The sequence below is a fragment of the Chinchilla lanigera genome, unplaced genomic scaffold, assembly GCF_000276665.1.
Source record: "Chinchilla lanigera isolate Chin_1 unplaced genomic scaffold, ChiLan1.0 scaffold00053, whole genome shotgun sequence".
NCBI lineage: Eukaryota > Metazoa > Chordata > Mammalia > Rodentia > Chinchillidae > Chinchilla > Chinchilla lanigera.
Window position 1 is genome coordinate 11,820,433 of NW_004955454.1, and position 25,431 is coordinate 11,845,863.

The 25,431-nt window shown below is 38.4% G+C and overlaps 1 protein-coding gene across 7 annotated transcripts in view; it reads right to left on the minus strand.

Moving 5' to 3' along the window:
* The window catches only part of St18 (suppression of tumorigenicity 18, zinc finger), a 300,859-nt gene that overhangs the window by 104,895 nt on the left and 170,533 nt on the right, over positions 1-25,431 (minus strand). For 6 of the 7 annotated variants that reach the window (XM_005396053.2, XM_013520260.1, XM_013520263.1 and 3 more), the window contains one exon: positions 22,426-22,503. The gene's annotated coding sequence lies outside the window, so the exon portion shown is untranslated. Of the gene's footprint in view, positions 1-8,609; positions 8,653-22,425; positions 22,504-25,431 lie in introns of all 7 variants that reach the window. The other variant, XM_013520261.1, reaches the window with a different exon arrangement.

The window sequence follows — 25,431 nt, forward strand, 5'->3', positions numbered from 1 at the left end:
TTTGGTTTTTCTCCGGTACCGGGAACCGAACTCACGACCTTGCGCTTGCCAGGCAGGCGCTTTTTGCCGCTGAGCTAAATCCCCAGCCCCTTTTAGAGGCCTTCTTAATAAGGTCATCAAAAACTGCTACTAATCCTTTGGTCAGTGTTTTAACTCTTCTTTCCAAGGAACTGATTTGCCCCTCGTTTACTTTGTACCAGTCCCTAAGTACAGAGCTGTATGCCCTCTACTTAGTCCTGGGCATAGGTATCTCAAGGATAACTAAGCCCTTGAGAGAAAACTTTGCAATTGAGTGTTATGCAGTCAACGTACTGGGAAAAGCTTATCTATCCCAGTGCCACATATACAGATACGAAATGCTCAAAAATCTTCATGGCTAGCACTTCCGCTATTCTAAAATACAAGCCACCGGCTTTCCCTACGGAGATTTTCACTGTCCAGTTCTTTACCCCTTGAGGTATACTGGAGAGCCTGGCCTCTTGACCACAGATACCTGTGTTATTTGCAGACTTTTACCAAACACAAAGCAGATGCTTCATCAACTCCAGCCAGCAACTGCGGTTCCTGGAGGAAAATGCAGAGAAACTCTCCCGTGCAACAGAGCAGGTTCTTATACTGCACATGTTATAGGAACTGAAAGTTTCACAGGATCCTCAAAATTCTTACTTTGTGTGTTGATGGTAACTTTTAAAAAAGAAGAAAGGTTTTCTTTACAAATGTTTATGGCCCATTCTACTTCACCCTCAGCTCAGAAAGAGTTCTGGAGCATTCCACCTGCCTATTCCTCTTTGTTTGCCATACACTACCCTAAAACAAAAGATCCTGGGAAACAGTCACACTAGCGAACAAAGCTCTTTCTAAATCCTGAAAGTAATGGCTTTTTGTCTAATACCCTATCGTGTTATGTATTTATTAGCAATACATTTTCCATTTATTTTCTCAAAGATTGCCAATAAAGAACTGAATCACATAAGGGAGTAGCTGTAAAGGCTCTGAGTTCCCTAATGTCAAACTCATTAGCATCCGAATAAGCACACAGCAGCACATCATCTGCACAATTGCAATTTTTTACTACTTTTAATAGCGTTTCTCAAAGGGCTCATTTTCAACTTTCTTCAGTGGTTAGTTGGGTCTCAGGGGAAAAGGAGCTTCCTGACGCTCACAGCTTCCACTCAACAACCCGGCCGTTTGCTGTCAGATGCATCAGGCCTCTGCCCTAACCCCATCTGCTGTGGCTCCCTTCCCTGGGGACGGAGTGGAAGCAGCGCAGCTGAGATCAGCTTGGAGAAGTGTGCAGAGGGTGCCCGGAAAATATAAGTTTAGGAATATGATTTGACACACAAGGGTTCATGAAGTCAAAACACACCAGAATGGGAACCAGAGCCCCCAGGCCCTCTCATTCCTGTGTCTGTCATTCGTAACTCCACCCCCCTGCTCTTTGGAAGTTCAACCTTGGAAGAGACCATCACAAATCTCCAACTGAAATTAGTTCCCTCTCCGCACTGCCAGTGCGCTATCATGTACAGAGACACTCTCAAACCTCCCTTTTATTAATGTTCTTCTTTCATTTTTTTTTGCTGGTGATCTTAAATAATTTTATAAAACTAAAAACTTAATAAAATATCACTGGGAAATGCACATTCTAAGACTGTTATCCTAAGACTTGGAAGCTCAACCAAGTCCCCAGAACTTGCAACAGAATAAGCTCTATCTTCCACCAACTAAGGTGAACACATTTGCACTGACACCCATATTTTTTCTGGAACAGCAATCTTAAACGATGAAACTACATGACAACCAAGGTACTAGTAACCTAATGGGTGTGTTCTCTGCGATAATGACTTGGCTTTATTTGTTACATGAAGTCATCATTAAATACTCCATCCATCTGCTTTCCTAGCTGCCAATAATTAGGGACTCTCAGTCCTTCCAGCTGCTTGGTGGATGAATACTTGCTTCTGAAGAAGACCCTTTTCCAAGCCTGTGATACAGTGTAAATGCATCTGCCCTGTTATTTAAATATATATATATATATATATTTATTTTATTATTGTAGGATAAAGGATCTTAAGTTTTATGATACTTATGTAAATTGTATCCCCAAAATAGAGAATTGTAGGCTTCCTCCTAGTTCAAAACAATTTTTTAAAAATCCCCCAAGCTGAAGACAAAGTGAAAAATTTGGTAAAAGGGCGAATGAATTTAATATGAAATATATAAAAAATATGAAATAGATAGTACTTATAGCTTACAATATAAATAATATGAAGTCACAATCACTACCAAGTTTCTCCTGGAGTTTGCCTACCAATGAGATCAGCCCCTTCTAGCCTAGACAGGCAGGAGCTGCACGGCAGTCCTCTCCAAAGTCTAGAATGTTAACGCAGTATCCAGAGATCACCCTTAGATCTGGCTCTTTAACAAGTAAACACAAGACTGTCAGCATATTTGCTTTGCCATTGCTATCCCTTTCGAGGTGCTGTCTCTACCACTTCCAACAGTTTTAGTAACAGTTTTAATCACTATTTTCATGCTAATATTTCACCAATTATTCATTGAGTAAAATGATGAGAAGGAGGGACTGCCCTTGTCTATTTTATGGCAAATTCCTAAAAGTGCTATTTCTAGATTTATTTTTATAATAATCAGTATGAGAATGAGAATATAATAGTATATATTTGTCATAGCCAAAATTAATATATGTATATTTATGTAAATATGCATATATAATATACATATATATGTATATATAATCTTGATGTTGTTTTTGACCAGAAAGATTGTGGAATTCAGTTTTTTACCAGCCATTTTACTCCATAAAACTTTTATTAAAAATTTAGGCACCTTATTTTGGAGTTTCCAATCATTGGGCTATAAAGTTGTGTTTTCCATCAAAGCAAGAGCTTCTATATTTAGTAATCAATGCACAGTTTTTTGTGAGTTAACTGCTAACTTAATATTTATGCCGTTGAAAATTACTTTCTTCTGCTCGGCTCTCCAGGTTGATATGAGGGAACATGCTTCATTGGCCAGAGTAATGAAGAGTACTGAGTGTCGTTTAAGATATCTTAAGCAAAGAAAAATATTGCTTATTGACCATAAGCTTAACTTTTACTACCAGCCCATAATCAGGTGCCTGATCACAGTAGGAGTAGAAGAAAAAGGGCTTCTGAAAATCTGGAACCACGCTGCAGGAAAAGCACTTCCTACTGTAAAGTGGGTCTGTGGGATCATCTACTCTTAGAAAAAATGGTCCAGATTTTAAATCACTGTGTATTCAGGAGGATGAATTCTTTGATACTAGCAAGCAAATGGCTTCTCATGATCCACTTGTAGTAGTTTTGCTTCCCTGAGCGACTGCTGAAGTTCAAATGTAAACAAAAGTTCTTGTGATTCAAAACAATCGGTTGTTTTGGAAGAAGAAGAAAGTGAGATTTGTCAAATAATGTACTAAATTTCATTCAAGGGCTTAGCTGATTTTTACTGGTTGATCCAGCCATTTGATATCGCTGCCCTCTCTAAAGACTCTTTCAAGGAATTTTAAATGCTAGAAGGGCTTTCGCCGATGTGCTCCCTGAACTGCGTGTTTGCTAAAGTCACACAGGGCATATGAAATAATTGCACTTGCCCTAGTAGGCATGATGGTGTTTGGTTTTGTCCTTCCAGTCCCTGTCCTCTCCTTAAACTTCGAAGTAATTCCAATAACTTATGCAAGACCTATATTTCTCTCCGTAAGATGATTTAACTTTCACCTGATTTAAGTAACCAAATAGCCCTCAAAGATACTTAAAGCCTTGCTGTAATTAACATAACTGCATTTAGATGCCATTCATGGCTGATAATTCCAACACCTTGTGGGAAAAAAAGTTGCATGCTGTAAACATTATGAACATATTCAAATAAGCTTAACACAATCTGCCATGCTTCTTCTGCCTAGATCATGGACCAGCGAAATGGTTAATGCAAATGGATTTATAATTTGCTTTGGGGGGCCAGTTTCTTTCCCTTATTTATTAGCCCAGCTGATGGGGCAGATTTGATGAGGCACTTCTGGAATAATTGAGTCATCACACAAAGAAGGCTGCTAGCATTCAGAGTGGTTTTATCAGCAGCAAGCAGGCCTGATTACTGACAATTACACTCTGATCCGGTGATGGAGGAGAAAGAGCCAACGAGTGGGAAATGTCCGTGTTTCTATCCAGGAATAATTTCTACATTCATTTTACATGCTAAGTGTTTCCTATCTCTGCATAATAAACTGTAAACAGGAATAGATGGCACAATGTCCCTTAATATTTCCTGGTAATGAAGACACAAATGTACAGTGAGTGCTGATAAATATAGATGAAACATAAGCTATTCTCCCAGTCTGTATTGTTACCTTTAAAACAAATGCATTTTTGTGGTAAAAGCATAATCATAGCTAATGCAAAAAAATGACAGAAGATTGAAACTGTCCTTGTAACTACATAGAAACTTTGCAAAAGTCCTGTTAATCACTGCGGCTTTAAAGGCTGGCGAGCGGAAGGTGAGATCTTTCTAGAAACCACGTCATTCTGTTTCTCAATAGTCAACTAGGAGCAACTCCTTGGGTTAGACAAAGCAAAGGACGGTGCTGTAGTGACCTCCATTAACACCTCCAAAAGCACATCTCAGTGCTAACCTGGAAAGAACGATGAAACTGGCATAGGAAGACATTGTCTCCAGAACAGTTTTCAATTTCCCTTCCGTCAGGCCTGTCCACAAGAGGTTGATAGTGAATAATGAAGTGAGAGCAAAGACTGTGATCTGCTACAGAGAGCAACGTGTTGCTGCCTTTAGTCTGATGTTTTTAACCGCTTGCTTGGGACACAGTTTACTAACAAAGCTCTTTGAGCAAAAATGCATCTCGTGGAGAGGTCTTGGTAAACTAGTTTTTCCTCTGATTCCCAATCTGGTTGGAAATGCCTACAGGAAGGGAAGGTTCAGATTTCTGAATATGTTACTGTAGATTTCAGTGGGAACACTTTAATTTCCTGTAATATCGAGAGATTTTCTTTCAAAAAAGCCAACCAGGTGTGAAACTCTGCGTAATGAACCTGCCTGGATCTGTTTGTTTAATCTTTTCTCTAAAGCCATGTCCTGGCCTCCAAAGAACTGAAAGTTATTCTCTATCTTCCAACAGTAACTATGGAAACTCTGTTTCATGAAACTAACCACTTAATTTCAAGGCTTGTATTTCCACTAAATGTGTTATTTTGAGTAAATCTATACTAAACAAGCTTATAATATCAAAACACTTCTAATAAAGTTCAAAGAGCACTTGTTGATTCAAAAATGAGGCTTTTCATTGTACAAAGAGAATTTTCTCTTTTTAAGCTATTTTATTATATAGATTGTCATATAATATCCTTGGACGTTTTTCTTCTCCATGTTTAAGAGATTCTTTAGAATTTTCTCAATAAGTTGGCTGTTTTTTCAACAGTAACTGTTTTTCATTAACATCTGTACCACATTCTATAAACATGAATGAAGGTAAAAGAATATAGTCCTTTATCTTCATTATTTGACTGTGAAATATGAAATGAAACTACTGAATTTTACAAAGAGAATAACATGACTCTCAGTTGTTGACGTTAATAGGGTATTAGACCTTTACAGAATGATCCCTGCATTTTATTCTTACTATATAAACTAAAATGTTCAATATAGATTTTTTTTTTGTTCTAGGAATCGAACTCAGAACCTTGTGCTTATCACGCAGGTGCTGTGCCACCGAGCTATCTCCCCAACCGAATACAGATTATTAAAATACGAGTATCTTTCTCCTAAAATGCACAGTTGCTGGGCAGTGGTCTACCTGTTGCCCCAGCTAGAGAGTGGGGACAAAAAGATACAAAAATACAACTCTTGTTTTCCATAGCAAAAATGCTTGTTTTCCACCAGCAGAGAGTTCAAACATCTGGAACACAAGGAGGTAGAAACACACACACTTAGATCAGTCTGGAAGAGCTTCCTGAAGATGACGATCCCTGAAAAGTTGTCTCCGGAGAGATTCAGAAAACTTTGACTAAGATAATAAATATCCCCAAAGGTCAATTAAGAGGACATCAGTATTCAAATTGACTTAAACAATGCACTAAAGCCATACTTTTTATAGTTACAAGAGGATCAAAGAAACTAGAGGGTCAAATTAGATGCCTAAAGTAAATATCTGAAATTTGTTGATTTCATTGGTAACTTTAGCAAGGAAATTCCCCTTCCACCTCAGAAGTGCAAAATCTGCCTCTTGGAATGTGATTTGTCGCTCACACTGTTGTTGACAGTATCTCGTGGGATCCTGTATTCTGACAGCAGTTTGACAGCACATTCATCTTGACTCCCAGGTTCTGCCTGATACTCTATTTTTTTGTACCCATTTTCCTTTCCATAGAAAATGCAGGCTGTGTCATCCTGACTTTTTAGTACAACATAATTCTACATGTATCATAGGCAGTCAACACTCTATTGATTTGAATTGCAATAAACCAAAAGTAATCCTTTTCGGATGCTTGAAATAACAATTTCTTAATTGGATTCTAATACAAAAAGCCCAGGCATTAAGCGTTAAGGATATATAGACTCCACAGGTTTGGTTATTATTCCAGGTTGGGTGAACTAGAAGTTTTTCTTCCCTTATATTGAAAACATGGGTTCTCTTCAGGCAAATAAGAGCAAATGGGAAGTGTGACACATCTTATGGTCAGATTTTCTTCAATGTCTACTTTACCTCACTTATATGAAAAACTATGGCAATTTAAATGATGCTTTTGGAGGAATCTGGAGAGTTGGAAAGAAAACCATCTAGGAAGGCCTCCGATCCACTTCAACTCTACCATTTGTAGCTCTTACTCCTCCATATTCTCACTGAAACTTTGGCAGGATGTCTTGACCACTGCACACCTATATTTTATTTTCAACCAAGTATAGCCATGTACTCCAAACTGATAAATTGTACACTGGGGAGAAAATGGCCCTCACCGTAAGGAAAGATGAAACTAATCCATTCTTTTTATGAAAAGAGTGAAGTGACACAGTATTTTCTAAAGAAATGCAGCTGCCTTTATCGATCTCATGAGGGTATAGCTCTCCCATAAGTACTTTATACACACTCTTTTATTCCTTCATTGAAATATGATTTCACTATTTCTTCATCATTATGGCGTGATGGGAAATATGATCAATTTTACCTCCAAAGGAAGGAAGGAAGGCCTGTCCTGGGTGGAGGTAGAACTAGGGTTCACAGGGCAATGGTCTGCTTTCAAAGTCCAAGTCTGCAGCAGATACCTGGACTTCCAGTCTTTGGTACACTCTTGTGCTCAGTGAAACACACTCACTAGCACAATCCAGAAAACACGCCAACAGTTACACCTCTGAGGCTACAGGCCCTGAGTGGTTTACAAAAATATCATGTGGAGAATTTTGGCAAGGGACAGTGAGAGATCACAAAGTAGAAGAAAGAAATCTCTAAGTTAGCAATCATCATCATTCCGAGCAACAAAACAGCTATTCCAACTCCTACAGACTGTTTACCAATTTTTGTCTCTCAAGAAATTTTTGTCTTCATTCAAACAGGAAATTCTTCCTACTGCCCACTGTAACATAGATCCTATCTATCAGTTAACATATCCTCTTTATTAGTTTTCTGTTGCATCTGTAACACATTTCCGCAAGCTTAGTGGCTTAAGCAGTACAAACTTGCCATCTTGTAGTTCTGGAGGTCTGAGGTCTGGGCTAGTCTCACCAGGTTAAAACCAAGTCAGCCTCCGAGGAAAGCTATCTCCATACTCAATGGAGTTCTTGGCAGAATACAGCTCCTCCCTCCTCTGGGACTGAAGTCCCTGTTTTCTTGCTGAGTATAAATGGAGAGGCAGCTCATCCTCTAGAGCTCTGTGTTCCTTGGCTCAGGGCTCCCTTTCCCTATCTTCAAATTTTGCAACTGTGTGTCAGGTTGAATCCTTAGCTTATCATACCTCCCTGAGTCTTTCTCGTGCCTTTCTCTTTAAGACCATGTGAGTAGTTGCCCCTCCCTGAGCAATTTGGGGTATTCACCCCATCTCAAGAGTTTTTCTTTTGAGACAAGCTCTCACTATAGGGTTAAGGCTGACCTTGTACTCAGTATGTACTCCAGGCTGGTCTTGAACTTGTAGCAGCAATCCTCCTGCCTCAGCCTCTTGAGAATTCTTAATCCAATCTCAGTGACTATTCATAGATATAAAGGATATGGACATGTATGTATCCTATTATCTTTGAGCCCATTATTCTATCTACTATATTTTTTAGTCCCCAGTGTGAATGCTGAATGTTTTAAAGTATTAATGCTCCTCATTATCAGACATGTGACATTATAAATCAAGGTGAGCAGGTTTAAGCACTCCTTAGAATATATATGAATGTAGTCCAAATTGCTACATAGATACCAACATGACTACACTCAAGCATCTTTCCTGGTCCTCTAGAATCAAATTGCTTAGCTTCTCAGGTTTTAAAAAAACATTGAAAAGCCAGATTTTTTAGAAAAAGCAACCAGAGAAAAGATGAAGATTACTACTGATGGGGGGAAAGTTTATTTTTAAATAGTCTTCACTTACCTTCCCTAATAGCTATTGGATTTGAACTGGAGAGTTTCCATTGCTACAGGGTGAAAGCATCAGAGATAAAATGGAAAGAAAAAAAAGAGAAAACTTAATTAAATGGCAATTGTCTACAGCTTATTGACTATATAAAAAATCCTTTCAAACAATTTAAAAACTGACTATCAGAATATGGGTTAGGGTACTACCAATCTTCAATAGTCAGACATAATAATATTTTAAAGAACTCTCACTTAACAAGATAAACAGGTGTCTACTATTCCTAGAAAACCCTTTTTAGATTTGAGTCCCTTTGCATTTAAGTACATTTGAGAACCTTTTCTGGGGACACACCTGAGAGTGAAACTGAATTATCAATGACGGTCTTTAAAAAAAAAAAAAAAGAATCAGTGGTTTAACACTAATTTCTAATCAGATCCTACAGAAAGGAACAGCCCGCACGGCAGCTGTACTTTTCCCAGGGTTAATTACCTTTCACTGCTCTCTACTAATGAGTCAGCTGTTCCTGTCATCGCACACTACACTGGTTCATCTGGAGCTCTAGCTGTGGACAAACACAGGAGTGACAGTCCTATTTACATACGGGGTGGGGAGAGGCTGTACAGAGATTTCAAAAGGATTTCTGTTTTTAAATCCTGTAATGCTCGCGTGTTTCCAGACTAAAAATACTTTTACAAATAAGGTTTTCCTTGGTCAACTATTGCTTTTCTGCCAGATCACGGGGTTTGCCATCAGGAGATGTCAAACGATGCCAAAGCCCTGGAAGGAGACGAACTTCATGACCCCCACAGAGAGCTTTGTCCCACTGACTCCTCAGCACCCTGACAACCCCCTCACAGGGTGGAAGACAGAGAGCTGGGGAAATTTGTGGCTCCCTTTGCTGACACACAGACATCCTTAAAAAAATTCGTAGGATAGAAAATCGAATTCAAAGACAGAAAACAAGGTAAGAGAAAAAGAACCTTGAAATTGCTTTGTTTGTATATGAAGAGTAAAATGGAAAAATTTACCCACCCCAAAATAGGCTTGGACACTATTCTTTTACCTATGTCTAGATCATTGCCAGAATATTTGGCTGTAGATGGTTTACTGCCCAAGTAATACTTTTGCCCAGGCAGCGGCTCTGCTTTCAACCTCAAGATGCAGACACAGTGGGCTCCTCTATAGTCTCAAGTGTTGCAGTAAGAAGTTTCCATGTCTCCCCTTTTATTTCAGCGGAAGCTGAGAGGGACATAGAAATACTCAAGCATCAAGAGTTCTACTGTGACAGCCTCCCAAATGCCTCTGAATAAAGGATACTCTCCCACTGATAAGTTTCTGGTTCTAAATCATAAAATCTTCAGTCATGGCTCTCTTAAGCTGGATATGCCTCAGGTCACTTGGGTGTTTCGTTAACCTGCAGGTACTGAAGCTCGCATTCCAGGTCTGACTTGACATCATGCACTCCGCATAAAGGCCTGGAGAGCTCCTGCTGGTCCATGGCCCACAGTGGTGAGTAGCAAAGCAACAGAGCAGTAGCTTTCAAACCAGAGCCTGCCTTGAAATCACTTGGAGACCTTGTAAAGCCCAGGTACCTGATTCCATGGTCCTGAAGTTCGGCCTGAAAATCTGGGTTTCCTAGAAATTAAACTACTGGTGGTGGCAGTTCAAGGACCACGCTTTAAAATCACGGCCTTAACTGTTCGCTATTAAATACACTGGAGGGCCCTAACTCCCAAAGGCTGAGTACTCTATATGCCCACACACAGACGCACTTTCACTTTATTCTGGAGTTATGCGTTTGCCCTGGCTTTAAGGCTTCGTGGTAGAAAGGAACAGATGAAAAGTGAATGTTGCGGCCCGTCACTGAAGTACATCCTGAGAACCACTTTACAGCTTATTGAACTTGATCTTCCCTTCAGATGAAACCATTCATGGCAAGAAAGAAACAGCAATTATGCACTTCTTCATTACAGGTGCCGTTACTAAACGTACGCTCACAAATTATAAATAGAAGACTTTGCAGAATATCAAAAACTTGCCAAACGCAAGTAAAACGTGGGAACGAATTCATTACAAATTATAAAATAAAAACAAATTTAAATGTCAAGCAACAATGCAAATTTCCTCAAGACAGTCAGTGTTTTACCAGCCCTGGTGAATTTGGGCTTATTTTTTTTAAATGGTACAATGTGTTTCCCATACACATAGATATGCGAAGTGTTCTGTGTTCATTGTTGCTATTCTGAAGAACACATTATTCTGAAAACTTCTTGGAGCATGGAAAAACCTTTTAGTCTAATACTAAAAATACATTTGCATTGATGTTCATGTAAATATCTCAGTGCTAGAGCTCTCAAAAGAGCATTTTGCAGTAGTGTTTGCTGGAATATGTATTTTAGAAAGGAGGGCAGTAATAAAAGAAATTACAGAATAAAACATTTGCTGAGTGTGTTTTAGTTAAAAAAAAAAAAAAAAGAAGAAGAAGAAAAAAAGGTAGTGACTCTCAAAGAGTGAGTTACTCACTGGCCATAAGTTAGGTGCTCTAGCATTGATCTGCTCAGGCCAGGAAAGACTATTTAGTGTCCTGAAACGTGAACTTCTCAGTATTGCAAGAAAACAGAGAGAATAGGGTTCTTCGCATGAATCCCAATGAACATCCTAAAAAAACTGTAATTAATCCATGCACCTTCAGAATGATTTCGTTTTGCTGTCATGTAAATTTATTTTAAAAGTATCAATCTCACCTAAATCAAGAGGATAATGTCACAAATAGAATTTGGTTGATACCAATGTAAGAGACTATTGTTTAATTGATTCTTTCATTTCTTTACTCAAATCTTCATTAGGCCCCTATTCTCTTGGAGAAGAGAAGAATCCAGGCCAACTGGTGTAGCCCTTGGTGAGTAGAGGGGTATACTTAATGTGGAAGACTTTTCTGCCACACAAAGAGGCAATGAAATACTGAAGTACATCCTCTCTTTCTCTCTCTCTCTCTCTCTCTCTCTCTCTCTCTCTCTCTCTCTCTCTCTCTCTCTTTCTCTCTCTCTCTATATATATATGCACACACACACACACACACATTTTTTTGGGTAGTACTGAGGATTAAACCTAGTACCTTTGCACTGAGGTACATCTCAGACCTTCTTAATTTTTTATTTTGAAACAAGGTCTTGCTAAATCATTGAGGTGCCAAGGCTTGGCTTGAATTTGCAGTTCTCCTGCTTCAGCCTCTCAGAGTTCTGGGATTGCACTGATGAGGTGTGAATGCTGAATTTATTTCTTAATGACTTAGGAGAACCATCTGATGTGTTTAATAAAAACAGGCCCCCAAAGTACAAACATCAGGGTATATAGCTGGAGTAAAGGAGAATTTGTAATCCTATGACTACGGAATGGAGATATCTGGGGTCATGAGCTGATCCCGTAAGTGAATGTCAGGACCCTAAGTGATCCTTGTCCATGGGGGGTGTGTCAGAGTTGTCATGAATCCGCCTATGTAAAGCTGGTCATCTGGACATCCGGGTTTATCGCTGTCTCGCGTGAACAATCCAGGGTCAGAACCGTTCACTGCAGTCTATTTGTCCTATGCTTATCCAACTGTAGTCTATTATTTTCGCTGGTTCTCATCTGCCAATGGATCCCGCGTCACAGCGTCTCATTAGCACTGGCAGATTACTGAGGGAACCCGACCTTCTTGGTGTTTTTAAGATAAATCAACTTGAATTAAAATGTGATCTACTTCATTACATATTTACAAATTACTATTGTCCATATTTGTGGGGAACAAAGTGATGCTATGATAAATGTATGCAATGCGGGCTGACTGAATCAGCTAATTAGCATATCCATTACCTCCACTATTTACCGTTTATCTCATCATCACACCCTTCCACCAGCATCTCCCCATTTTCTTCTCCTCTCCCCAGCCTCGAGCAACCCCCGTTCTGCTCTCTGTTCCCCTGTGTTCACACCCTATCTATTTTTAGGTTTTATTACATTTTTCTGAAAAAGCACGTGCAGGAATAAAACACCTTAGAAGAACTACGGGACCCCTGGTTTTAAAGGCCGAATGTGTATTATGTTCTTTCAAAGTGAATGACAAGAGTGCTCATGAAAAGAAGACCTTGCTCAGAGGACGTTGGATGGGTTTTCTTGCATCTTCTTAACTCTGTCTACCCCAGCGTGGGACCTGTTTTCCCATCAGATGCTCCACCTGTCCTATCCCAGCACCTAACGTGCATTCCCACCTCCCACATCCGCTCTAGATTGCAAGATCCTGTGGACAAGAACATGCTTTGTTGCTTCCCTTTCATCTGCAGGAGCTCAGCTACAGAACTGTCTCATTGAACGAGGATCCGGTGACTAATCGTTAAGGAAATTATAACGAGGCCTCCAGCTCAATGATATGCATTTTAGAAAAAAAAAATGGATCAAATACCTGGAGATGAAATATGTAAATGTGGTAAAAAGTGATGTTGGTGAAAACATAGTTTACAATAGTTTACAAAACTAATAAATGCAATGTTTAATGTACATGATACCATATTATTGATGTTATATATGAAAATTAGTGAAGCAAGCAAGGATCTTATGAGACCTCAACTTATAAATTAAGATTCATTTTACAAATGAAGAGAAAACAGATGAGCAGAAAGCACGCGTAACACGGTGATACCTGTAACACACACGACTATTAACTTGGATGCGTAGGGAAGGGATTTGCACGTTTAGTGACTGCAGTTGTCTGATGAGTCATGTGTTAAAATTAGAGGAGTGACTGGCAGAGTAAGAACGCCTTAAAATGAAATTGGGTAGTTCCGAAAATGCAGGAAGTAAAATTAAAAGATAATAGACAAAATGCAGTACTGTTTATTACAGACATAAGTGAACATACCAGGGACTCAGGGCTTTCAAATTAGATCGTGGTGGAAGGGGAAGGAGAAGGCAGTTAGGAGTATGATCGATAGGAGGCAGCAGATGAGAACAAAATCAGATGAGGCTTTCAACCATAGCTGCTGTGAACTATACACCGAGAACTGGCTCAGGCACTGGACTAGGCATCTTACGGTTACATAATCCTGCTTAACTCACACAATAATCTAACGAGTTGACATTCCGATTTCCAATTGAACGTTAATTGAATTTAAGTCTTACCATTAGGAAGAGCTACCCTGCAAGCCCATGTCTGATGCCAGTTCTTTCTACTGTGTTGCTCTGCCTAAAGGTCGTGGGCAGCTGTGTGTCTACAAGCCTCTCTTGAGAAAATCACAGAAAGACCCACAGGAGGGCTGCTCAGGTAACGTGAACTTCTGTGCTGCATTCTGACTGGATATAGGCTGGATAGAACACTGGAAAATCAGTACTAAGTGCTAAGTTGAGGGAGACATTGAGATATGCCAAGAGCCATAGAACTGGTATGTTGGGGAAGACGGTAATAAATGACCTGGGACATGCTGAAGGATCAGTGGAGACCATGAGCTCTCGCCAAAGTCAGCAGAATCAAAATTGGTATACGTTTATCTAAACCAACACTGACCTGAGTTTGAATTCTGCCTCTCATATTTTTCTGTGATGTCAGAATAGCATTTAACCTCCCTAATCATCAGGGTTGTTCATCTGGTAAAAACAGACAGTAACAGAACTTCCCTCTAGAGCTGTGGGATTGCCTATGACACAGAGGGAAGGAAAAGCACACAGTAGACCTTCAGTATAATTCTATGATCCCCAGTAGAGACCAGTTCTTAGACCATAGGAATGTGTTCCACAAAAAATGACTGCTGTGTGGTCTGGAGAGGACGTGTGTTGATGACAGTGACTGACTCTTTGGAGGTGTTCTTTAAGAGATCATGTGGTTAGGAGGATAATTCATTAACATTCTTTCAAAAATATTTACTGATAATTTTTATTTTGTTAGGTACTAGCAGATATAGCATCAAGTATGAATACTATGTGTATATTAAATCAGTCTGCACAACTATAACATTCAGAGACTGTTAATTATTCCTACCTTTAAATAGGAGATCAAACAAAAGAACCTAAGTCCTCACGCAGGATCGCATACCTACTGAGAGGTAGACACTAGCTCCAAAGCCTGTGTTCCATCATAGCAGCCTGTCATCATTATGGGATGGGTGGTGGAGATGCAGGAAGGGATAAAATAGAAACTGTACTCTAACAGGGAAAAAAAACCAAAGCCAAGGGATGCATAAGCACACAATTTAAAGGAGTGATCAGTGCTATGGGAAAATAAAAGAGGCCATTAGATTGAGGTAGGGATACCCTTTGTTGTTGATCTGAGGACGAGTACAAGAACCATGGGCCAGTGGGTTAGCAGTGAGAGCGCCCTATATCTAATATACAACAGCAACAAAAACCAACACAAAATGGGCCAATGACTTTTCTCCAAAGATGTTCTGCAGATGTCTGATAAGCACATGATGAGATGCTCAATCTCATTGGTCACTAGGGCAATACAAATCAAAACCACAATGAGATACTATTTCACACCTATTAAGATGGAAATAACTGAAGACAGTGAAGATGTCAAGAAATCAGACTTTCCCTACACTGCTGGTGGAAATATAACACAGTTCATCCACATGGGAAATCTATCAGCATTTCCTCAAATAGTGAAACATACATAGATTTACCACATAACTGAGCAATTTGGTTGCTAGGCACATAACTAAGGGACATGCAAACATGGATCTACACAAGAAATTATGCAAAAATGTTAATAGTATTGCTCTTCATCATAGCCAAAAAGTAGAAACAACCTAAATGTCTATCAACAAATGAATGGAAAACAAGATTTCATATATCTAATTAATGGAATATTATCCTGCAATAAAAAGGAATGAAGTAGTAATACATGCTAAAACACCAAGAGCCTTGAAAACATTACAGTCAGAAAAGGTCAGTCAGAAAAGACCGTATATTGTGTGATTCAGCTCTCCCAAATGCTCAACATATATATATCGGCAAAAACATAAAGTGGATTGGTATCTGTCTAAAGTTGGGAAGACGGTTTGGGAGGGTGATGTATAAGAGATGCAGGTATTTCAGGGGGAACAAAAATGTTCTAAACTGAGTACGGTGAAGGATGCACAACTGTGAATATCCTGCAGGCCACCAAACACATTTTAAGTGAGTAAATTGTATAGTATGTAAATTACATGTCAACAAGGCTGCTAAAAAGCATACGGATCCAGGAGCTGGGGATTTAGCTCAGCAGCACAGCACCTGCCTGGCAAGTGTGAGGTCGTGAGTTCGATTCCTGGTACTGGAAGAAAACCAAAACAAACAAACAAACAAACAAACAAAAAAACAGATGGATCCATACAGATCATAGTAAGAAGTTTACATTTTAGTTACGTAGAACAGAAAGCTCTCGGACAGCTTGGAACAGAGGCGTGAAACAGGGAAACCAGTTTCTAACCAGAAGTCAACAGAACAAAAGTTGACTCCATCCTGGGTGGTGGTAAAGGTGCAGAGAGAGCTGGTGGATGAAGTTCTACCCCAGTGTGACACAAGAAAGACAGAGAAATGAGTGATTTAAGAGCAGAAGTATATTTGCTGTTTGCTCTGATTCAAACTCATTACTCCCCACTTGCCTCTATGGAGAAAAGCCAACCTCTCCTCTCTCTCACGCTTCCTACTCCAGATGGAAGAAAAGTCTCCACTCTTCCTTTGGCCCTCCTAATTGCCTGCATCTTTCAAGACAGCACAAATCCAGGAGAAAATCCCTACCTCCCCCAGGTCTTTGGATTCCCTGCGCTGTCTTTTGAGTTTCTGTGCCAATATCAATTATAAATAAAATTTAGGAGTTAGATGCAATCTTTTCTTTTTAATAAAATGTAAACATAATAATTAATACAAACCAACATGTCCAAAGTGCTTACACTTGAAAGCCATCTTACCCTAAATCAAAACAGAATTCTGCTATCTGATTTTGCAGGCTATTTTGAGGCACTCGGGTGAATAGGGTCACGAGGGCTTCCTTCTACCTGCACACCCATCTCCCTGCACACATCCTTCCTCCTTTCCTCTGCTTGAAGAGGAAGAGGCAACTTCTTACTCTCTAAGGTTAGGTTTTCGTTTATACTTTGTTTTGTTACATTTGCCTCTTAGGTCCTCTACTTTTTTTTCTATGTCCATCTTTTCAACCTGTTCAACTTTTTATCTCTTCTGGTTCTTTCTTCTCAGTATATAAAAATATGTTTCCTCTCTGGATCGCGATCTCTATTTTTCAGCATCAAACTTCTTAACATTCCCAGACTTTTTCCTTTCTTCTCCCCTTACTCTTTTCCCCTGTATAGCTCATGGCTATCTGGCTTCCAGCCCCTGATTCCCCTGAAGTTCCTGTGGCTAAAGTCACCAGCAAGGTCCTTTTGATACATTAAATCCTGTTTAATGGTCATTTTCTGAGCAGTTAACGTTGTTACCCAGTCTTTCATTGAGAAACTGTTAATATCTGTCTTCATAATATTGCTGGCTTTTTATGCCCTTCTCTGGATTTTTTTGCTGTTGTTGAATGAACTTTCTCCCACCTCATTCTTTGTTGCTATTTCCTGCACCCCCCAGTTTGGCTCTTTTTTCATTCTATATATTTTCCTTGGCAACCACACCCAAATATTTATCTCTGCATCCTGGACTCACCCTTGAACCTCATACCCATGGATCAGCTGTATACACAATACCAACACAAGGTTGTCTCACATTTCAGTAAGTGCAGGAGTCCAGCACCTTCTCCTCTAATTAACCTCTTCCTTCTAAGTTGCCTATGTTTGCTAACCATTCACCTGGTTATCTAAGCCAAATGGCTGTCATTGATGACTCTAGGAGTTTTCAGATCTACATCCGGGACCAGCGTCTTCCACTCTGGTGCGCTCCTTAAGCACTCATGTCTGACCCTCAGTGCTGGACACAGTTGCTGAAGTACAGTAGACTCTCAGTGTGCTTGTGGAATAGACGGAAGACTTTTTGCATCACTAAGGACCAAACTCAAGGCCTCACGCACATTAGACAAGCACGCTACCTAGCATCACTACCTAAGCACCCTCACCCCAGATTCAAGACATTTTCAGGCCCTCTTCTACAAAATCTTCTCTGGTGCTAACTCTGAACCAAGGTGGTCATCTTTTAGAAGATTCATCCTTTAGAAAGTGAACAGAATTGGTTACGCCTGGGGCCACGTCCTGGGCAGGCTGAGCAGCAGAGTAGAAACATATGCAGCAAAATCCTGGGTTAACTTCGCCCAGGCCACGGTGTAGTGCAAAGGCACTGTCACGTGATCAATGATCCAAATGAAGTTGGTAGGGCTACCTCTGTCACTCTGCTCTGCTTTCACTGACAAGGACCCACAGGACAGCTGCAGTGACTTATGTTCACTCTCTATACGTCAGAAAACCTCCAGCCATATAAGGAGGTCTTAGTCAACTGACTGTACAGAACCTAAATAATCTATTCACACTTTCCTTGCTCTGCTATGTTTTCTTTACTTCAATCTCTTGGAGTAAAATACATAAAAAGTATGAACATTTTCATCATATCTGATGAGGTTAAAATATTTCAGACCTGTAGACTTGAAGTGATGTCTACGTAGAACAGTTATAATAATGTGATGGAAATTTTCATTCTTAAATTCTTTCTTTTTTTCAATGAACACTTATGCGTTTTCTCTAATTAACCTCTTCATTTTAAATTGGCTATCTTCGTTAACCTTTCACCTAGTTACCCAAGTCAAATGGCTGTCATTTCTGACTCTATGAGCTTTCAGATCTATGTCCTGGGCCAGTGTCTTCCATGGGACAGGTCTCTGCTGGTACTGAGGAAAATAAAATAATTTTAATTACAGTTTCAGTTCTAAAGGATTTTTGTCAGACCTCATTAACTTGACTCTTTTTACTTATCATTGTACTTTCAATGTGGTATTTGCAAAACATTAAAAAGTGCCCCCAGGTTAATCTTCTATAATAATTTAAGGAAACTATATGAGTATTGTAATCATAACTGCCTAATTAAGAACTAAAATACAAAAACAAATACTACAATATGTCTAAACATGTTTGTAACCTGTAATCTTTGTTTCCAAACATTGTTTTAAAGAGTAAGCCTTTTTTCAAGTAAAATGCTAATGACAAGCTCATAGAGAAAAAGCCCAAGCAGAATGTGTGGGATCACACAGCCTCTCCCCAGTCATAGCACTGGGTTGACTCAGACTCTGACCGTAAAACTCTGCAGTCACAGCAGGTGCAAGGTGCCTCAGGGCACATCTATCCCATCTCTGAACAGGGGATGATAGCAGATTTTAACTGATAAGCCACTGCTGTGACGGTGGTGGTTTTGAGATTTAGAAGAATGTACAGTTATAAAATACTTAGAAGAGTGATATTATTTATTTTATTACTATTATTATTCTAGAAGAATGTTTTACACTTCACACCAAAATACTTAGAGGAAAAAATTCAATTATCAGATGCTCTAATATCTATGTTTATCTTTAGCGCACAAAGATTTCTGGCTGTTTGGCTAAATGTTTAACTTCTGATCTGATGGGTAGCATAGAGCTACAGTTTATGTGGTTCTTGTATCAAGGTTAATTGGCATGATAAATATATGTCTTGCAGAGGTATAATGGGTGCTGATGCTGTCTTTGTGCTATTTTTCAAATTCATTAGATGCTTTAATTATAAAAAGTTCATAGAATTATAGAATTACCCTTAAGGTGAAAGAGGTTATTGATAAGGAAAAGAAAGCAGCTTGTCAAGTCTCTTCATAATGGTAGTTAAACTTCTTGATGATATTTAACTGTAATGAAACTCCCGCACACCTGTGACTCTGTCATTTGACAACTATGTTATTGACACTGGCTTTTTACCTATAATCTGTTCCCAGGGTCTGCACAACACAGGAAGAGATGAAGAACATAGTTTGCAAGACAGTTAAATTTGGGCTAAGGTCTCTGTCATGCTGGTAACCTGGGAAGCACATTCTAATTTCATCATTGCTGTAAAAATTTTCTTATGTACAATATTGGTACAATAAGGTGGTTTTTTTTTAAATTGCCAAACACTAGGAAATAGTTCTTTAGTTGATGGTTTCATAGTGTGTGCGTATGTGTGTGTGTGTGTGTGAGTGAGTGAGAGAGAGAGAGAGAGAGAAAGAGAGAGAGAGAACAGGAGAACTATGTACTGTGTTGCCATTACATGACAAAGCGAAGTCCTGGGGCCTATGGATTCTCTTCCACTTTACTTGCATTTCTTAGTGGTATGTCCTACATAATAAGTCTAATCTGTGAAACCTGACCTTTGGAATCCTATTGGTGATGAGGTTTGACTATGGAAGCAACATTGCCAAGGAAGTCCATGAATTAGGCATGGAACTTGATCAGATCTCCAGTGTTTAGGTAGCAAAGCAGACCCACATGACAGCTACCATGATAGCGCAGCCAGTGCATGGTATCACCCTCCCCCAAGAGGAAAAACAGTGCTTGCAAAACTGACCTTTAAATCAAAACGTCTATGTCAAAATGTACAAATTGTTCTCCTAGTTTGAAATCTAGGCTGGAAGGTTATTCAACTGAATCTAGTTCAGAAAAATAAAAGCCGTGGAATATTTCACTGGTTTAGAAAGTCTAACTAAAATACACTGACTTTATCTGTAAAAGCCAATGTAAGCAATATCTGGGAGGGTTTTTTGTGTGTTCATATTGGTTAGATTTGGAACCTGCCTTTTGGGAGTAAAATGACAGAGCTTTAATCTCTAGGAAAAAAATTCCCCAATACATCCTAGAAACTAGGATAATCCTTCATGAAGTCAGAAGCAGAAGAGAAAAAAGAAAAGAAAACGAACTTCCTCTAGCATTAAAAATAACCAAAACAGCAACTCTGATCCCTGTTCTTTCATTTCACCAGGTCTGACATTCTGCAGATGACCGCCCTGATTTGTCCCTCCATGTTTTCCAAAATATAAAAGTGAAATAGAGTCCCAAGGGCACTGTACTTGAAAGGTTATGAGAGTTAGAGAATTTTAACCATGCCTGCCAAATCAGCAGATGGCTTGTGATTATAATTATATGCATCAATAAAACGAATAATCTTTACAAAATTTGAATTTCTACTAAAGTAAGGGATTTAGTAAGCAGATGCAACAGAATGCATTTTCTTTAACCCTTTTGGTAGTCACTGGTATCTTTCACACAAAAAAAAGATGAAGGGCTCTGTGTATAATAGGTTGTATACTCTAATCTTTGCCCTTTTTCTGGACTCGTCATATTGCGAGCCTCAATCTTCTCCTGATTTCATTTTCTTCATAAGCATATTTCATCCTCACCTCGTTTTCACCCTTCAGAGTGGAAATGTGAACACTAATTCCCTACCATTGTTTGATATTTGAAAGAGGAAAATTTAATGTGGTAAATATCTCCATTCTCAATCATATCAAATATAGTTCAGAAATAAGCAAATAGTCATCTTTCTAGCCTAGCGTATTCCTTTATAAACTGTTTTCAATAACAAAGACTTTCTTTTAAAATATTTTTGAAACCTATATTATAGAATGAAAGTATTTATTCTATTTAGACAATTAGCTATTTCATTTTGATTTTGTTCTGCATAAAATTATAAGTAATGGTAACTAAGCTGTGTATCAGGCCAGGCACGAATAACAATACAGACAAACTGGACATATCAGTGACACACCCGATAAAAGGATGAGGTGAAGTTTTATATACTGGCCTTTAGCCATTTTCACTACAGAAGGAAAACCTCAAATTTTAGAAAAATTAAATGGAAGTAGCTATGCAACTTTTAAATTTTGGAAGAGGTCAAGAAAGTGTACCACAAAAAATTCAGATTTTTTCTTTGTAAAATAGTCAAGTCAACGTATTTCCTGGAATAATCAAGTGTGATTCTTCATTAGAATAGTTTAAATTAATATATATTTCACCCAAGAAAACCAAAATGTATAAATTTTAAGTATATTTAGACAACATGCATCCAACATAGATATTTAGAAATGTATTTATGCTGCATAAATCACATAAAATTCTCTGGCCTAAAAAGCTATTATACAATGAAGTTAATTCTATATAATGATGTAAATAAGTTACTAATAAAACTTTAAAGTCATTGGCATTCTCATGAGCTAATAAAATTTTGCTATAGACAAAAAATATGTGAGATCAGAAATTCTTCTTAGCATCAGCATTCTCTTGAAGTTGCTGTTTAAATGTACAGGTCAAAGTTTTTTAGAATAATTATTGCTATACTCCAAATCTAAACAGTTAAACCAAAAAGTAATAAATTCCTTTCAGAAAACTTATGTAATGCAACATTTGACAAAACAAAATTCAAATTGTTGTAAGGAAATCATATATTTCTTAACTCCCTGGCATGAAATTTCAAAGACAAAATATTCAGTAGTAAACCAGGTAAAACTTTTTTATGTGGGTGGCAAAATAAATAAAATATTTACAATAATAATATCTTTTAAGAGACAAAATTCATACTTAATCAAAGTTTCAATGGAAAAAAATATTCTAAGCCAAAACCTTACTTTTAAAAGTCAGTTACAAAAAATGCAATTATTAATAAGAATATGAAAAATAAACTCTATAAGCTCAATAGTTAAAGAACGTTGCAATAATTATTTAAATTATAGATATTTCATTTTTAAGGTAAAGGAAATTAAATATTTTGGCTTACAGAAAGTTTAAGCTGAAATATAATATAATTCTAATATGGTCTTTTGATAGTTGCCAATAGTACTATAGAAAGCATCTATTTAGTCATATATACTTAGAATGCCTTTAGTAGTTTTAACACATTACCTTAGACTTGACATGAGCATGCAGTCACATAAAATGGAATTGACACAATCCTTCAAGGGATCTCACAAAATGTGGGCTCTGAAAGTGAAAACAAAAAAAAGTTCTGAACTGGTGGAAGCAAACACATGGGAAGCGGCACGTCCCCTTACTGTCACAAACTCCAAGTTCAAGTTACAAACACGATACGCCAAAGCCTTGGAGCACCCACCAAACCCTGGACCCCCATCAAACAGGGCAGAAAACTCAGGCCCAGAAAAGCTCCAGAACTTATCCAGGGTCGCAGATTGAACGGACGAGCCAGGTTTCAAACATATGATAAACTTAAGACAGGACTAGCAAAGATTCTCTTGTGACTTTTGGTCCCCTGTCCTTATAACTGCCTTATTCTCTAGGCAAGGCTTTATCTCTTGTCTTAGGCGGTAGATGCTTAGCATACAGAAGGTTCCTAAATTGCTCACAGCACCTACTAAAATCCTTTGAACCAAATGGGTTTAATATTCACTTGTTAAATATGTGAGCTGGTATAAAAGTTCAGTAATACAAAGTTTCCTCTCTGAACAGAAATCAAGGTCTTCAAATTTTTTAAAGAAGGGAACTACACAACAGATAAAACCCAGAGAATTTTCTTTATTACACTGAAAAAAGAAAAGAAAACTCTTTCAAATAAAAGACCAGTACTGGTTGAAACAAGTTTGCATAAACCAAAAGTAATGATCTGTACCCTCTAATCTTAACCACAGCACAGCCCTGTTTTGCTTTGGAGAAGGGCAGTTACATTTCTGTGAAAGTAAGTCCACCCAGTTTATCCACAGAGCTGCAACTTACGGACTTCAGTCAAGTTTGCACACCCTTTGCCGTGCCCGTGAGAATGGGAGTGTATAGCATCCAAAAGGCTGGCGTGTTTTCTGAAACAGTCACTCCTGCACTGACAAGAGGAACATCACAACTATAGAAAATAAATTATAACACATGAGATTCAAACTGCAAATGTTCAGCACAGAAAGATCACCTGCTGTAGATGCCTGAAAGGGTAAATGAGTTGCATAAGTCTGCCTTAAAGTGAAATTGCTAGGTAGCAATTGAAGCCCTTTTCAGATGGGTTTGCTTTTTCCATGATTCCTACCATAAGGAGGGCGTAAGCATAAGTGACATATTAGAAAAATCTCAATTTAGTAACATCAAAATATATCTTCCCTACCTATATTTCCCTTGAAATTAACAAGACATTATTATTCTATCATCTTCAGGAAATTTATTTCCTTCTAAATATTGGTTACTATGAAAAGAATTCTTAGAGTTCAAAATACATCTTATTATATGCTATTCAGACACACACACCTAGTCCTAAAAGATTATATAAATGTAAAGAACACTGGGGATACATTTGAAAGAGGAAAAGTGCTTCAGGACAAAATTAGTAAAGAAGTATGTGACCTGTGATCACTCAGACCATATCATGAACCTATATTATGACTCTCTTATGAATATTAATAAGCTATTTATTCTGTATCAAAATATCTCTGTATCCTGACATAAGTAAAAATATTTCATGTAAGTACTGCAGGCTAGCAAGCTTATTTCTATAAAATCTAGAGTTTTAATCCTTGAACACATGATTACAGCATGTGTCCTAATATTAAATGACAGTGCCTTTAAAAATTGAACAGTGACACTGATATTATGAATACGCCTATTTTATAATACCACACTTACGTTAACAATACTTTTTTAATGTTTTCAATGACAATGTCAAGAGTTTATTAAACCATTGACAACCCACTTCAGCTGACAGTTCTTAGAATAAAACATTTAATTTACCTGAATGTCTTGTAACAAAATCATCCTCTCTTGAACTAAACATCCTCTGAATACACACACCTAAGGCAGACAGACATTTCAGCAAGGTGAATAAGACTTTCTGGCAACTTCCTGCTGCCATATTTCTCTAAAAGGATCCCTCAATGTTACACTTCAATACTGCAAACGCATTTTTCCAAAGGAAACGCTGCTTCAGTGTCAGATAGCTTTGATTTTCCCCCAAGTAGAGCAAGGAAATAACCACTAATCCTATTCAATATTACAGGCTCGCAGCAGTGATTTTATTTCCAGATTCAAGAGAACTGAAATACACAAGGAAGAGAGGAGCTTAATTTTCTTGTTTTGTTGTGTTTGATTGATTGATTTTTAAGATACTGATCAAGGAAACGGTTATCCCATATATGTTAAATACATATTAGGGGCTGGGACAATTCTATATCATCAAGAAGGAACCTCAGTGTACAAATTCATGCCCTATGTTTTCGTCACCTTTTAGAAGCAGTAGCAGAAACTGAAATTAAAGTTGCCTCATGCATTTGAAAGTTTTCAAACCTGTGCACACACCTGCGTGGCAGCTGTGTGTGAAAGCACCCTCTCTCTCACACAGAGCCGACCCCTCAGATTCCTGGTCACACTGCCTTTTGGTGTGTACTTGACTTTTGAAATCTACAAACTTTTGTGAAATGGCAAAAGCAAACAACAATAACAACAGAACAAGAGCACTGATCACTGAAGCAATATTTCCAGAAGTGATAGCAAAATCCCTTCATCCTGACCTACTTGTCGAGAGACGACGGACTTTCGGCCCCACCGTTAGGCTAAGATTTGTTCCACTTTCTCCCTAGGGCTTAATTGCCAGGCTGACTTACCGGTGCCTCCTAGCCTTTGTTCTGCCTCTCACGCTGACATCAGGGAAGCAGTGATGTAGAATAAAGCAGGGTGGGCTAGGTTAGTCCAGTGTTTGTGTCGTTGTGTGGTATGCAGGGACACTCTGTGATACTCTAGTGAGCTGTAAGCTTTTTTTGTAGGCTTTGTGTCATTTACTTAACGACCAATCTCATTAGCTGCCAGGGTACAATGGGCTGATGCATTTTCTATGTACACACTCTACACAGTGACCCTCAAGGTTGCCGAAGGTCTATTTAATCAGTCAAATGCTGAATATATTTGCAGTAAATCACTAAAAAA